Source organism: Canis aureus, chromosome 27 (assembly GCF_053574225.1).
Source record: "Canis aureus isolate CA01 chromosome 27, VMU_Caureus_v.1.0, whole genome shotgun sequence".
Lineage (NCBI taxonomy): Eukaryota > Metazoa > Chordata > Mammalia > Carnivora > Canidae > Canis > Canis aureus.
In genome coordinates, this window is record NC_135637.1 from 27570348 (window position 1) to 27586152 (window position 15805).

At 40.9% G+C, this 15805-nt stretch overlaps 1 long non-coding RNA gene across 1 annotated transcript; it reads left to right on the plus strand.

Moving 5' to 3' along the window:
• The first annotated feature begins 1332 nt into the window (after positions 1 to 1332).
• Positions 1333 to 13268, plus strand: LOC144299058 (uncharacterized). Its single transcript, XR_013365866.1, has 2 exons — positions 1333 to 8774; positions 8983 to 13268. It is a non-coding gene; the product is annotated as an uncharacterized LOC144299058 (long non-coding RNA).
• Positions 13269 to 15805: the final 2537 nt, after the last annotated feature.

Genomic DNA, 15805 nt, shown 5'->3' on the forward strand with positions numbered 1-15805 from the left:
TGATTTTTGCCTCCTGAGTCATTTCCCCTTTCTTTTAATGATAGATCCCCACATTTTCTTTGGAATGCTATTCCTTTCCATTCTGTGGTTTTAGTGAAACTATAGATTACAATATTACAGCCTCATACCCCCCTGGTTGATCATGTGATCCAAGGCTTGTCCAATCAAAATTCCCTTCTCACCAGGATTTTGAGTCTTAACAGAGGTGACACAATCAGGAGCTGATTCATTCTAATGATAGTGTCCCAAGAAAACTATCAGAGTTGGTGCAAGGATATCCCCCCTGCCCCCATAGTGCCCTGGCTGTTTTTGTCAAGGCCTAGTTATCCAAATTTTCCTTTGATTCTATAGACTACCATACATCCTTGAAGTATGATCCCTTTTCATTTGTCAGCCAAAGCAAATTTCTTTTGCTTACAGCCGAATGACTAATAACAAATTGATACCAGAGAGTTAAATGGGCTTCAGACTCTCAGGAACATGGAAGATCTGGAATTGAATCTGAATCAAAGGCAGCAAAAAACTTTCCCTATATTCCCAGAGTAGGGGAAATGAGCAATTTATATTGGCAAAGGAGCCAATAAAGGTACTTCCCCCTTGTCAATTGGAAGCATATGCCTGTTGAAGGCAAAATTTAGATAACCAGGTAGCTGTTGACAATTTGAAATGGATGAGGAAGCCATTCTACTGGCAGTATCTTCTCACTAACATCTACAGGTGTGTGTTAGTGATGGTTAAATATGCTAGTGGATGTGTAAATTACAGATTTCAAGGTTTGGTTTAAGAACTCAAGGATAGTATCACCCAGAAGTTTTAGGTTTGACAGTGGATGTGATAAGTGGAAATTACTTTTTTAAATTATCTTCTTAGGGAGAAGAATCCATTTTCTACAGTGTGTTGAATTGGAAGCATTTATAAAATTACTCCTGTTGAAGAATGCATGTCCTGGGCAGCCAAGGAATAGAACATAGTGGACAGCTGCATTTACCTAACCAGTGTCTTTTCCCTCTCCTTTAAGAATAGCACCTCACCTTCCCTTTGGGAAGCAGCCTATCTCCCATGCTACCCAAACATAATATGTAAATAGCATATGAGTTCATGTTACTGAGGTATCCTCAGTTGCCCAGATTCTTGATTTTCTTGAATGTTAAGCTTCTCAAAAATTTTTTGTGAACTGCCTTATATCCTTCCTGTACATTACATTGGCTGTGCAGGCTGTTACATAGGTCTGAAAAAGATATCCCTTTACACTATGCGCAGAGGCCTAGTAGCCAGGGTCAATTTTTGTTACTTACAGTCAGAGAAACCCAACTGAATCAGTGTTGCTCCTCTGTCTTAGGCCTTCTTGAACTATTCTGCAGAATCTCCCCCATTCCCATGGCTTTGGTTTCCAACTATATGTTGATAACTTCCAGATTCCTATTTTTAGTCCAGATATATTTCCTGAGCTCCAGATCTGAATGTCATCTGGATATTCCCCTGCTTGATAAACACACAGATCCTTCACACTGAATGATCATTTTTCCTTCAAAATCTGCTCTTCTGGTGTTCTGTTCTTGATTAATGGCACCACCCTCCACCCTTATTTCCAAACCAGAACACAGGAATTAACTCTTGTCACTGAAGCTTCTCTTCTATCACCCCCGTCATCCCTATTAGTCATTAAGGTACATCATTTACATGATACACTCTCCTATGCTACCAGAACATAATATATAAATAGCATAATCCCTCTCCTAGTGTATCATGTAAATATACCTTAAAACTGTCTCCACTTCTATCAGCCTTGTCCAAGGTACCTATTCCTAAGGCCATTGTGATGCCATTCTAGTGTCACTATCTCTACTGCTGTCCTACTACAGACTGTTCTTTGCAGAGCAGCTAGAGTAATCTTTGATACGAAATCTGATTGTGTCACTCCCCTGCCTAAAACCTTTTAACAGTTGCTCCATTGTTTCAGAATAAAATCTGAACTTTTATTCTGGAACTTTATACTTGTTTACAAGGCTCTTCATTGTCTTGCTCAAGCCTTTCACCACTTCAAACAAGGACAACTCAATTTTGTATGTTGGAGTTTCCTATAATATTTCATATGAAAAAAGGATTCCAAATTTCTCTTTCCATGAAGTTTCTAAATTAAATTTGATACGTGTTACTACTATATAGAACTATCATAAGTGCCTAGAGAGCCACCAAATTCCTGCCTCACAACATAGACAATAGCAGAGAAACTACAAATTCAAATGTTAAAATGAAATATTAGAATTGTTAAGAGACTTTTTATAATTTTATGATAGGGGATCATAAGCAAAAAATCTAGAAGCTCTCAAGGAAATTACAGACATATTTGATTACATAAATTTGGGGAAAACAAATCTTAGTTCTATAAAAGACACGTGAGAGACACATGAAAAATTTCCAACACAAGTGACAGATCGATGATTAATATCACTAACATACAGAGAGTTCCTACAAATTGATTATTACAAAAAGAAAAAAAAAAGTCACCCCAATAGAGAACAGTATTCTCCCTGTTGTACAGCTAAGAAAACAGGCTCAGAAGAATGAAGTAACTTGCCCAAGTCCTACAGTAGGTGATCACAGGTCTTGGGCTATGACACAAATTCAAGTGATTTGACTCCTGAGTCCACGCTTCGAATCATTTTTCTCTCTGGCATTTCAATAAGCATATGAAAGCAGATAAAGTGTATGCATGGTTAGTGAGATGTAAATCAAAACAACAGGGTACCATTGGTCACCTATCAGATGCAAAATTTTAAAAAGCACTGACTTCCAGTGTGGCAAAAATTAGGGTAAATGAAAACCTCTGTACATTGTTGGTGGCAATATGGAGTGTTCCCATCTTTTTAAAGGTAATTGGCCATAGCAATGACATTTTTTTAAATACATCTTTTAACCTAGCAGTCCCCCTTTGAAGAACTGTGTCTCAGAGAACTAAAAGCACTGCAATACGATACAAGGACATCAGTGCAAGAAGTTTGCTGCAACATGGCCTGTGGTAGCAGAAAACTGGAAACAACTTGACAGTCCATCAAAGGGAATTGGTTAAATAATTTCTAGAATTAAAAGCTGAAGTATTATGCAGCTTTTTAAAAGAATGAGACAGACCTCTAGCTTTTAACCTGTGGCATGTCTATGATATATACCATAAGTGAAAAGACAGAGTTACAGAGTAATGTATGTTGTGAACCCATTTTTGTGAAAACAAAACCTACAAATGTGTCAATGAATAAATGATCATCAAAGAAAGGTGGACACACAGCAGACATGATGTAACTTGAAGAGTTTGGAGAAACGTAGTACTTTGTACATATTGACATTGTTTCACTAGTTGTGGGCGGCACATGCCTTTTTTTTTTTTTAAGAAAAAATTTAGTCATTTCTAAATTTAAGTATATTTAAAGCAAATTGCAATTGGACATTTTCTAATTAGAATATACTGGGCAGCCCAGGTGGCTCAGTGGTTTAGCGCCACCTTCGGCCCAGGGTGTGATCCTGGAGACCCGGGATCGAGTCCCACATTGGGCTCCCTGCATGGAGCCTGCTTCTCCCTCTGCCTGTGTCTCTGCCTCTCACTCTCTGTGTCTCTCATGAATAAATAAATAAAAATCTTTTTTAAAAAAAAGAATATGCTAATAGAAGAGTGAGAATCAAAAAGTAGGGGAACAAAGAGTAATGGTTAGTTAAGTCTTAATATTTAGGATTGCCTTTTGAAGGTGCTTGTTTTCCAAGTGACTGGATAGGGCACTCTCTATAGTGAAGAACTGTACATTAGGGTGAACATTCTGACAAAGACTGGTTGTCTCCCTGTATCTGTCCTTCCTAGAACAAACACATTTTCCAGCCTCCCTTGCATGGAAGTATAACCCACTGACTACTTTTTAGCCAATGGGACATTAGCAACTGCTGCAGCTTGTCCTTAAAAGAGTATGCCCATTTTCTTCTGTTCTACTGAGCACAATGTGGGCTTGGTGGCAAGAACTTGAGCATGTCACAGTTGGACCGTGGAGAAGGAAGTGTGTGCAGATGTCATGGAGCAACAAGTTAGAAGGAGCCTAGGTTTATGATGAATGAGGAACCACCATACCAGGCCTGAACTCTTTACTTCTGGATGTTGTTTATAAGATAAATTCTGTCCTCTTAACATACTTGGTATTTGAGGTTTTCTGTCTCTCACAGCTGAACCTAATCTGCCCATGAATACTTTGATGGGAATATTTTTTAGGAACATCTCATTACATCTGTTCTAATTTTATGCTACTGAAACAACTTGCCCCTGGCTGGACTGACAGAAGTGCAATGTTCTAGGTGGATGACTGATTGAGCCACGAATCAGGCATATGTCTCCCATCAAAAACTAGTCAGTTGGCTTTATTAGCCAGGTGCCCATTCTTTATGCCCCCAGAATTCCCACTGCCATGGATATATATTGCTTTTTTTATTCCCACTATCTATCCCCACTTCTTTTGAATTGCCCTCCACCACTCTGTATGCTAACTATCCCTGGCTCCAGGGTGAGTACATAACCAAGACTGACCAACTAGAGCCCTGCAGCCCCTTGGTCAAGGTATTTAGATAAGGGATAAGCGTATGATCTAAGCCAAACCAATCTTATACAAACTAAAGTTAATCCTGAGAGGTGAGAGGGTGGGGGATGTTTAAACAACTGAGAAAGGCATTTCTTTTTGTTTTCAATCCACTGAATTTAGAAGTCTAAGGCTAACAAGTGTGGTACTGCTGATAACCATCTGACTACCATAAGAAGATGGTGTGTCCGAGAATGGAACATGCACAGGGACCTAACAAAGAGAATCCTTAAAGACATTGTTGCCCCCTGGATTCAGCCATGCCTGAAGCTAAACTAATCCTGGACATTTTTTGCAAGCAGTATATCCAACTTTCATCTAATTCGTTTTGAGTTGTCTTCTCTTTTCATGAAACGGACAGAGTCCTGACTGAACCATCCCATTTCAATTTATTAACAACAGCAGACATATAGTAAGTGTTAGAAAATAGTATGAGATCAATTTATTAAGAGGCAGAAACTTAGAATTTGTTAACTCCAGTAGACAGAACCACAGAAATTTCTGCATTGGCAAGGCCAAAGACGCTGACATGCTACTTAACCTTTCTGAGCCGATTTCTTTATTCAGAAAAGTAGGCATAGCTATGGTCCCTATCTCAAAGAATGTGAGGATTAGGAGAAAGAATGAACACACAGCACTGAGCACAGTGCCTGACACCTAATAAGCCCTTAGTAAATGGCAGTTGTTAGCAATAATATTAAGGCATTAATACCCTGGAAGCCAGCCATTCCCTTGCCATCTTTTTAACCACAACTTGCCAGTGTCAATAGAATACATTCCATCATAGTCGATCTCTTTTATAAGGAAAACCAATTCCTTATTTGCCCTATCACCCTTGGAAGTGCTGGTGGCAACAAACATGTCACATTCCATTTCTCTCATAGGCTGAGGTCCTTGGATGCCACCTGTGCCAGCTGACCTGTTAGCAAATGTGACAGGAACCCTGGATTAAGGGTCCAATGAGGTCCAGTTCTCATTGATAAAAACATGTCCTTCTGGGATCCCTGGGTGACTCAGCGGTTTGGCACCTGCCTTTGGTCCAGGGCATGGTCCTGGAGTCCAGGAATTGAGTCCCACATTGAGCTCCCTGCATGGAGCCTGCTTCTCCCTCTACCTGTGTCTCTGCCTCCCTCTCTCTCTCTCTCTCTGTCATTAATAAATAAAATCTTAAAAAAAAATAAAAAAAGGAAATCTGTCCTTCCTCATCTCTGTCAGATCAGGTGGCCAATCTGGGCATGCTCCAGACTGATGAGTGTTTCACCACTTCACTAAACCACACTGAGACTCAGCACTCCCAACTGCTGCTTCTTTGAAAAAGAAAACAGGTTTAGGTCACGGTTAAGAATCCTGGTCCTTTACACGAACAAGAATAAAAGGTATCTTTCTGTTCAGGCGTAATTCTGAATATCTCAGAAGACCTATGGCTTTATCCAAGGTCACCTCCCTGAACTGCCAGGACTTTGGGTCAGGGAAAGTAACTGAAATCAGACCTAGTCATTAGGTCAGGGAAATGGGCCAAAGCCATGTTTCATGAAGTGGCAAGCACTGAGGGACCTTGGGGAGCCCCAGTCTCATCATTGATATTCTTCTGAGGCAATAGCAACAGAACAGAAACATCCTAGCCACATTTGCCTGATTCAATGCTTGGATGTTTTGGACGGGAACTCAATTTCTCAAGTTTAGAAGATGTTTGGGGCTACCTGGATTTGAGGAGAAAGTAGTTTTCCCAGAGAAAGTATTCAAGTTCAGATGCTGTTTTAGGTGGTCCAGGACTCGGGAAACATACACAGATCAGGGCTTCAAAGACTGTAGAGTTGATGGGAAGAAAAGAGGGGATGACAAGGGGATCATTAAGCCCAACTTCACTCTTACCACAAAGATTCCCTGACATGGTCAAAAAATTACAGCAATCCTCAAGGTGGTGTTCAACTTCTATCCCATCTTCATAACACACTGCCTGTAATGCACTATGAATTATATTTTTAAATAAATCCTTTGGTTATCTTGCGACCAGCAAAATTATGCTGCAGTATATTCTTGTGGGTATTTTACACTATTCATTTTACAATGTGATCATTTAAGCTACACCACAAATTTTTAAGAGTATGTGACAAAACAAGCATGAAATCAGAGTCCAAGGCTACACACATACATCTGCCACCACCACCATTGAGCTAAGACAGCCCAGGAAGCCAGCCCCGGAAGCAGGCCCACCTGGAGTCTCCATGAAAGGCAGCCTGTGGCAGGAAACAGTCAGACCTTGTGGTCCTTACAGAGGATCTAAGTAGTTACATGGCTTCTCATCACTTCCTGGCCCAAAGCAAGACCCCCAGCTACTTAGAGATGTTTCATTATCTCTAATAACAGGAAACTTGCCGTAATCAAAAGTAAATGTGGAAAACTTTCAAGAAACCTCAAGTCCATAATAGCAGGCATCCTTGGCCTTGGCTGAGAAGCAAGTTGATACCAAGTTGTTCTTAGCACTTCGCCAGATGGATTGCTGTTTCCTCATGCCTTGGGCACCCAAAAAGGGAACAAGGGCTCAGGCTGTGTTTATGGCTCTTTGCCTGATACCTCTCCCAGTTCCCTCTTTTAAGGCAAAGAGCTCTGTTCTAATCATATTCTGCTCTCCAGAGTCTGGCCTTGCCTATGTGGACCTGTTTTGTGATAAGTAGATACTTTTGGCTTTACTTTCTGTGCTTGTCTTTGGGCCTAACAGCCTAAGGAGAAGCAGAACATGCTTATTCCCGTTCCCCCTCTTGTTTCTCTCATTCCTTGGTCTTTCTTCCACTTAGAAAATATGAGTCAAGCTTCCATGTTCCCCACACATGGGCCTTACAAGAAACCAACCACTTCTTTTACCATCTGTAGGTACCACCAAGTCAATGTGGAGGAGACCCTCACATACTCTCCACAGCTCTGGATCCTCCCCCTTTTTCTAATCCTACAGTGCCCACCCTCTGCCCCTGCCTTGTGAAATTTCATATGGAGGAAGGCGCTCAAGATATATAAAGACTCCTATGATAGGGACGCCTGGGTGGCTCAGCGGTTGAGCGTCTGCTTTTGGCTCAGGGCATGATCCCAGAGTTCTGGAATCACGTTCCACATCAGGCTACCTGTGTGGAGCCTTCTCTCTGCCTGTGTCTCTGCCTCTCTCTCTGTCTCTCATGAAAAAATAAAATCTTTTTAAAAAATAAAAAAAGACTCCTACTAGAAAAATGGCTATAAGAAACTTGAAAACTTTATCTACGGGTTGCTACTATGAACTTCAGCCAAGATGTAGTGTTACAGGACCAATTACATAATTTGTGGGGCCCAGTGTAAAATGAAAAGACAAGGGCCCTTGTTCAAAAATTATTATGAATTTCAAAATGGCAGCAGCAGATTATTAAACCAAATGTGAGGCCCCTCTGAGCACAGGGCTCTTCTAAGCATGGGGTCCTAAGTATGCATGCAGGCCCCATGCCCAGGAATCGCAAATACCCTTTGGTTAACAGTATGAACACATCCATGCACCCAGTCTTCCAGTTCTGACCAGTATCAATATTACAATATGTAGTAATTATCATTTACTAGTGCTAGGAATAGAGCTAAGCCCTCTGCCTATTAACTCAGTTAAAACTCCGTTGTTTTATTCCAGTCATTACAGAGGAGGAAAACCAGAGTCCTTCAGCTTGTAGGTGGTCTTCTACCCAGATTTCTAACCAAAACCCCATCTTCTAAATGACAGATCTCTATCAGCCTGTAAATCAGCGGGATCCATGATGGTAGATAAATAATAGAGGCATTATAGGCACTCAAACTAGGACTGCAATTTACATGCATCATCTCATTTGAGTGTGAGTTTCTGGTGTGAGATTTATTCCATAGCCCTAATGCAAGAAGTTTCCCATGCCTTTATCTCATTCAATACTGCCCTGAAGTCAACTTGCCCACACACAGCCCCACACAAAGCCCCACACACAGCCATGGACTCTTTGTGATGTCAGAAAATAGGCGCCACACGGAAGCTTCTCTGCCTACTCATGGACATTATGACATAATGGCCAAGGACTACTTTTCCTTCTGGTATCCAAGGACTCTAGCCTCAGTACCTCAGACCTATACCTGGACCTTCACCTTCTTCACTGCCAGTGATATATTTCAGCTTCTCCCTGAAGGAGCAATGTAAGGACAAGCAAGACCCAGGTCATCTCCATGTTTGAACATCCTCCAAATCCTATCCCCCTCCTGATTTCAAATTTTCCATGGCCTTGAAACACCAAACACTAAGGGCATGGGGCTGGGAGTATAAGGCAGAAATTCCAGCCTCCTTTTGCTAGGGCTTAGCTGGGGAAAGGAACTGCTGACACTGGAGGGTGTTTTTTCATTTTAGGAACTCGCCATATTACATCAGGTTAAGAAGTTTTGACTGGAAAGAAGGATCACTGATCTAAGGTCCTATTGCTAGGAAGTAGCAGAGCTAGGAATTTGAAGCTCTCAGACTTTAACTTTCAACTGTGGGCCACCTACTCCCCCTCTCTTGTTTCTCCAAGAAACTCCATCATTAGAATCACTATGGAAAAGCTCATTGAAACTTCCCAGGTCAGAGACTGGCTTACAGAATGAAAAACTGTGGGGACAATCTGCATTTTTAAAATCCTGTGTGTTACCTACCAGCTTTCAGAATTTCTATTTGAAATTTCAGCCAACATCACAATATTAAGTGTGGGCAGACAAACTCTTAGGTGTCCCCACAATGATCAGTGCCTGCTGGCATTCACACTTGTCTTAACTCAGAGTGCCATAAGAAAATACCACAGATTGGATAGTTCATTCAACAAAAACTTATTCTCTCAAAGTTATAGAGGCTGGAAGTCTGAGATCAGGGTGACCCACCAATTTGGTTTCTACGGAGGGCTCTCTTCCTGGTTTGCAGATGGCTACCTTCTCACTCCATCCTCACATGGCCTTTCCTCAGTGTGTGTGAGGAGAAAGAGTGAACTCTTTGGTGCCTCCTCTTATAAGGACAGTAGTCCTTATCAGATGAGGGCCTTACCCTTATGATCTCATTTGACCTTAATTGCTTCTGTAGAGGCCTCATCTCCAAGGATAGCCATGCTGGGGTTAAGGTTTCAACATGAATTCAGTGGGGACACAAACATTCGGTTCATAACAATCTTTAAGTAATCCATTCTGCTTGAGTTGGACTTCTCCCTGAGATGAGACTTGTGATTTTTTTCTAACCAATAGCATCTGGCAAAGGTGATGGGATGTCCTTTTGTGATACATTACATTATATAAGACTCCATCTTGCTAGAAAATTTGCTCTAGAGGCTCTTCTTGCTGATTTGTTGAAGTAACCATTTTGGGAAAGTCCACCTGGCAAGAAACTGCCTCTAGAGGCAGAAGGTGGCTTCCAACCAAAGGAGAAAGCTGGGGCTGTCCATCTTATAGCCACAAGGAATTGAATTCTGCCAACTTGAGTGACCTTGGAAACAGGTTCTTCCCCATTTGTGCCACTGGATGAGGGTGCAGTCTGGCCAACACCTTAATTGGAGCCTTGTGAGTCCTTGAGAAGAGGAGTCAGCCAAGCCATGCCTGGACTCCCAACCCACAGAAACTGTGGGATAGTAAATGCATGCAGCTCTAAGCCCCTACGTTGTTTGTTACACAGCAATGGAAAGCTAATACATTAGAAAACCCCTCAATCTCCATTAACGAGGCTGCATAGATGGTTTCTCTCCTTTTCACTGTTACCTAGAAGCAACTTGTGTACTACTGAGCATGACAAAGAGCACGTCAAATTGCCTATTTAAAACAAATTTTTAAAATTTCTTGATTATGAAAGGTAATAGATACTCATTGTAGAACATTTGGAGGCACACCAAAAAGAAAATAAAAATTACCAGGAATAATTTCCTCCCACCCCCTTAGATAACCACAGATAACATATTGGCAAACCGCCTCCCCCAACTTGGTTCTATGCAGAGAGACTGGATAAAGTTACAAACAGAGAACAGTCTGTACGGACTGTTTTGTAACTTGTGCTTTCCACGGTGTCAGCCCACATTTTCTAAAGAATTTGAAATATCAGAGGGGTGAATTTGTTCCTGGGATTTTGGAACATTTCCAGACTCCACTTTTAATGGCCTCAGGTTTTTCCCAGGCTGGGCTTTGGGAAGGAGGACTCAGAAAGAGGAAACTGAGGCCCTATAATGGATGACACACCCGAGGCCAGATAGCCTGTTGTCTCCCAGAAATTTCTCCCCCCTTCAAATGCCTCATAACATTGTAGTTGAGCTATATCCCCAAAGCTCTTAGCCTTGGCCTTATTAGCAGAGTTCAGTTGTGTAAGCCACAACCTAACCTCTAATCAAGAGGGGTTCTCAGACAAGCTTGGAATAGCAGAAGCCAGCACCCTTCTGCCTGAGACTTGGGCAGCCCACCATCCATGAGGCCTGATTACCTGTCCCTCAGAGCAGTGAAAATGACCCCTGGCACACCGTTTCAGAACTTTTAGGGCTTAACCTTCTTTTAAATGTGAAAGGGAGGGGCACCTGAGTGGCTCAGCAGTTGAGCATCTGCCTTTGGTTCAGGTAGTGATCCCAGGGTCCTGGCATCAAGTCCCACGTTGGTCTCCCCGCAAGGAACCTGCTTCTCCCTCTGCCTCTCTCTGTGTGTCTCTCATGAATAGGTAAATAAAATCTTTAAAAAACGTAAATGTGAGAGAGAAAGCAGTAAGGAAGGAGATGAGAAAAGGAAGGCAAGAATCATTCATCCAGTAAACTTTATCAAGCTTCTGGAAGTGCAGGCCCTGAGCTAGATACTAAAGTCATGGAGATAAATACCACAAGGTCCCAACCCCTAAACAGTATTTTTGTATTTGAATGTGTTACAACAAACAGGTGTTACTTTTGCAATAATAAAAAAGTGTAGTAAGAATTTTGTTGGGGATGCCTGGGTGGCTCAACAGTTTGGCACCTGCCTTCGGCCCGGGGCATGTTACTGGAGTCCTGGGATCGAGTCCCACGTCGCACTTCCTGCATGGAGCCTGCTTCTCCTGTGTCTGTGTCTCTGCCTCTCTCTCTCTATCTGTGTCTCTCATGAATAAATAAATAAAATCTTTAAAAAAAATAATTTTGTTAAGAATACCTGAGTTGGGGCACCTGGGTGGCTCAGTCCATTAAGCATCTGCCTTTGGCTCAGGTCATGATCCCAGGGTCCTGGGATGAGCCCCACGTCGGGCTCCTTGCTCAGCAGGGAGCCTGCTTCTCCCTCTTTCTCTGCCTTCCACTCCCCATTCTCATGCACTCTCTGTCAAGTAAACAAATAAAATCCTTTAAAACATTAAAAAGAATGCCTGAGTTAGGGGCACCTGGATGGCTCAGTCAGTTGAGTATCCTACTCTTGATTTTGCCTTGAGTCATGATCTCAAGATCATGGGATTGAGCCCTGCATTAGGATCCCCACCCAGCAGGGAGTCTGCTTGAGATTCTCTCTCTCCCTCTCCCAGTGCCCCTCCCCTCCCTGATCTCTCTATCTCTTTCTAAAATAAATAAATCTTTAAAAAAAAAAAAAAAGAATGCCTGAGTTAAACATTTCTAAACTGTGATTCTTCCAGTTGTTTATCATTAAATAACATACCAAAACTTTGTAGTATAAAATAACAACCATTTTATATACTCATGATTCTGTAGGAACAGAAATGGGCAGAACATAGTATTGATGACTCATCTCTGTGCTTAGATACCCTGGACACCAAGTGGAGTGCCTAAAATGGCTATAGATTGCTGGGACAGGAATGACGCAGATGTCTTTCTCACTGTCCATGCATGGCACCTGAGCTGAGAACAGGTGGATAGTTGGAAGGAGGTTGACATCTTTCTTGATCCTCCTTTTTCACATGCCTACCTTGGGCTTCCCCTCAGCATGGCAGTCTCAGGTACAAGTACACCCTTTGTACATGGTAGCTGGCTTCCCCCAGAATTTCAAGAGAGAGGAGATCCTCTTAAAGGCAATAAGACAGAAGCCACAGTGCCAAAGTCACACACCATTACTTCTATTTGTTTTCTATTCATTAGAAGCAAATCACCAAGTCTAGCCCATACTTAAGGGAGACAGAACTAAGCCCTATCTCTTGAAGAGCACAGTGTTAAAAGAGTTTGTGGACACATTTCTCCAAAAGTACCCTAACAGCCATATTCCACTACATCCTGGGCATTAGACACCCTCTCCAAGCCTCTGGTCTCTTGGAACCAATTCAAGTTCCTCACCTTGTATCCTAATGAGCAATATGGCTGATTTCTGTTTCCCCCTGGTCTCTCTCAAACACTCTTTCCTTCTCCTCTACTCACAAGCATTTATCAGTGTACATTTTCCCATCCTTTAAACAGTCCCTTCCCTTAAGTGAATTCTGATGCCAATTGTTAAAATATTGAAAATTCTGTTTCTTACATGAGACTTTTATAAAGAAAATCATTTTGAATGAAAAGTCCATGTCCAGCCATACCGTTAAGCAAATGTAAGGGCAAAAGAAGATATCCGAAGACAGGCTGGAACTACAAAACTTTCTCTTGTACACCCTCTCTGAAAAAAACTACTTGAGGATGTACTCCAACAAACTGATAAAGGAGCCCAGGAAAAAGACTAGGAAAAAAAAAAAGAAATAGTGGAAATAAAGCAGGAAAAATTTTGAAAAAATTCCAACCTACAGCTATTCAGCAGACCTAAAATACAATCTATCAAACCTAGAATTGGATATTAGATGTCTCTGAGACAAAAACTGTAAGGATGTAATAGATGTCATTGTGCAAATTGAGTAAAAATCTGAAAACCATTAAAAGTGACATGAAGGTAAAAGACTCTCTGACTGCCATAAAGGGAGAGCGCAGTTGGAAAATCTGGGAGAGACACAAGCTATGCTGGAAAATCGTGGTAAGGGTAAAATACACATGATTTTGGACAACTGATTGTGTTTTTAAAAGTAGGAAACAAAGATCACCAAACTGAAACAAAGCTAAGTTTATTGCCTTTCTGGCAAAGAAGAGTCATGTCTCTCAAATGCAGATTCCATCGGTTTCTCTGAGCAAAAATTTAAAGTAAATAAAGAGAGGAAAAAAGAATGCATCAAATAAGGCAAGATTCTGATTTACAGTCTCTAGCTGGCTCACAAAGCAGATTGTCAAACCATGTTTGCAAGTGGTCACCTTTAAGTTCTATGTCACTGACAGTAGGAATCTGCTTTTAAGCAAGTCCAAGATGTTACAATTCCCCGGGCCTCAGGTCACTGAGCAGAGATGCTTGAAAGTACATGTTCAAAGCTTAGCAAGGTGTTGATTTTTAAACAAGTATGAAATTGCCCACCCATTATAGAACAAAATATTGAGGGAGGAGTGAAGTTAATATTCTGAGTTCATAATTAACTTTGTTGGGTTTAAAATAGATAGCAAGAATACATATTTTCATAGGACGTCTAATGTTTTTTCCCTACAAGCAATCTGTCACTTTTATTGGATCTTTTCTTGGATCAGCCTTTCTCGAATTCTTTCTTCTAGTGGGTTCAGATTTTAATCTTTGCCCTGTTCAATAAATTTTTTAAAATGTGTATGTGTGTGTTTATTGTTTGCTTAACTGTGACAGTTGTCTTCTGAGTTTTATTTGACAGGTGACAATATTTTACTACATGGAAATTTAAAGTTATACCTATTAAGAAAAACAAAGTTTAACAAAAAACACAAGGTTCCCACTCTTACTATTTCACAATCTCTTTTTAAATATAGAAGGATTTTGGAGGGTGCAGGGAAATTGGTTTCACTTCAGTTCTTTTTCTTCTGTTAAATTCTAGCAAGATAAACATTTTATTTAAAAAACTAAGAGTTGGGCAGCCTGGTGGCTCAGCAGTTTAGCACCGCCTTCAGCCCAGGGCATGATCCTGGAGACCCAGGATCGAGTCCCATGTCACGCTCTCTGCATGGAGCCTGCTTCTCCTTCTGCCTGTGTCTCACATGAATAAATAAATAAAATTTTTAAAAATAATAATAAAAAAACTAAGACTCAATATACAATGGTGATGGAATTATAAGGATGATTTTTAATTTTCATCTTTATGTGTTATATTTTCTGTAATTTTCTTTAAAAATCTAACCACACAGTTGCCTGGCTGGCTCAGTAGGGGGAGCATGCAACTCTTGATCTCCCAGTTGTGAGGTTCGAGCCCCATGTTGGGCATTGAGCTTACTTTTTTAAAAAATCCATTCATTCCACCCTAGAAATAAATCATGTTTTTTAAAAAATAATAAGATAAAAAGAAATAAAAATTTAACCATAAATATACATTATTTTTAAGCCATAAAATATGTTATAAAAGAAAGGTAGTTTTACATGAAGGGACTTGGAAAAATATTAACCAATTGCAGAAAAATATATTCTCATTTTTGTGGGGTGTAGAGAGCAAGATGGAGTCACTCATGTCAAACAGTGACACAAGCAGCCAAGGGCTTTGCAGGTAGAACTAGACATCACTGAAACCAGCACAGGCTGGCAGCACTCAGAACTGATAACCAGCAAAACTAAAAGAGCCTGGAAGAACCAAGTGTTGATAAATAGTAGAACCAGTAGTGGCCTGCAAAGATCCAGGACTTATTAAACTCCTTTAAGAAGGGAGGACTTTTACAGCAAACTTTCAGACCCTCCAGATGCTGACCCTTCCGTGTCTGACTACATTTGTAAGGCAACATCCTCTAAACCTTATGCTCAATTGATCTCAACATAATAGAGATCCTCCGCTGTTTCAACATATAAATAGTAAGTCTCAAGAATGGACCTGGACAAGACCAAGTCCTCATTTCAACTGCATGCTCATGGAATGACTTTGTGCTTAATTCATTAACTTCTTACCCCTTATTGTATATTGTTTGTTGTGTTACTTCATACTGTGCTTTGCTTTATGTGATGTGTATGAAGCTAAATGCCTAGTGAAATATCACTGAGTTTGGAATGTTGGTTAACAATTATGTTAACTTTGCTTTATGATTGAATAAGGCTGATATTGTGGAAAGATACAATTCATGTATGCAGAATTGTAGTGTGCTAGAGAAATAGGGGTAAAAAGAGTTCAATTACCCAAATATAATTCAAAAGGCTTGGAGATTGGGATGGCTGGATGGCTCCATGGTTGAGCATCTGCCTTCTGGTCAGGTCGTGATCCCAGGTTCCTG